Raw genomic sequence first — 1235 nt, 5'->3', positions numbered from 1 at the left:
AAACAGTCAGTATGCCATTTTATTTTGAATGCTCCCATTAAAAAAGACTCAGCATAAGCAAGTATTAGTTTTGAAAACTGGTCAGTTTTCAGCTTCTGTAGTAAGATAAACCTCTCTGCATGTGACAGGGAGCACTCTGTGTTTAATGAACCTGGGATTGAAAGGAGAGCTTTGGCAAAGGAGGATTTCACTTGGTGGTTTAAAAAATGCACTAAGCTGCTGTCAGAAAGCTTTCTCTTGTGCAGCGATGCAATGCAGGTGCAGGAATTTATCCAACTTCTGCTGTAAAAAGGCCAGCAGAATTGCCCAGCTGTTGTCAAATGGTGTTTGATGGAGGGGAAGGAGACTATTTCAGTGGGACTAAGTATGTGTGTATAAAGCTAAGGAAGCACCCTAATAGTCTTAGGCGCTGTAAAGTGGGGCATGTGCCTCTCTGTACAATTACTGTGTGATTTTACAAAGAGGCACAGGATAAAGTGATGGAAGGGAAACATTGCAGCAAAGAAGAAAAAACCATTGTAGATTACTTCAAGGACAGTGAGTGAGTATGTAATATCTACTTAGCACTGTACCTCCTGGTGAAGTATGCACTTCTCTCTCACAGGACTCCCACTACAAGGCTCTCCCTACAGCATCACAGTGAGGGTTGGGGCTGTGTGGACATGCCTTTAGCTTCATGAATGTAGAAGCTGAGTCACACCTACATTGGAATCCTAAAGAAATCTCCTAAAGGATGCACAGTGTGGTCCCCCTTCCCCCAAAGTCACAGAATTTGCATGTAAAACTGCATCTAGCTAAAAATACATGGTACTGTAGGAGCCAGCTATGAAACTGTGCCTACAGTTGATCTGGGTGATGTGTTCCAGCTTGCTTTATGTGTCCAAGAGCCCAAATTGCACTGCTTTAGTAGTCACTGTTAGCAAAGGAGAGCTGAAGTTCTAGGCACTACAGAAGTCCTGAGGCTTTCAGTGTGTCGGGCAGATGTACAAGGAGTGCAGAATGGGACCTGCCCTTGCTTATGCTGACCAACACCAAGGAGAACCCTTCCTGTGACTCCAGCAAACTGTACAGGAGGCCCCTGGTCTGCTTAGAGGGAGTGAAGTCCTCTAATGAGGCAGAAAGAGCAGCTCAGACTTGTTTTGGTGTGCTCAAGTGTGCAAATCGTAATTCTACTCCCTACATCAGTATTTCTCAGCTGAGAACAATTGTGTTTGACTGCTTCCCTGTCTTGCTTT

The sequence above is a fragment of the Chaetura pelagica genome, unplaced genomic scaffold, assembly GCF_000747805.2.
Source record: "Chaetura pelagica isolate M959 unplaced genomic scaffold, ChaPel_1.0 scaffold198, whole genome shotgun sequence".
NCBI classification, from domain to species: domain Eukaryota; kingdom Metazoa; phylum Chordata; class Aves; order Apodiformes; family Apodidae; genus Chaetura; species Chaetura pelagica.
This window is presented reverse-complemented; position numbering follows the sequence as displayed.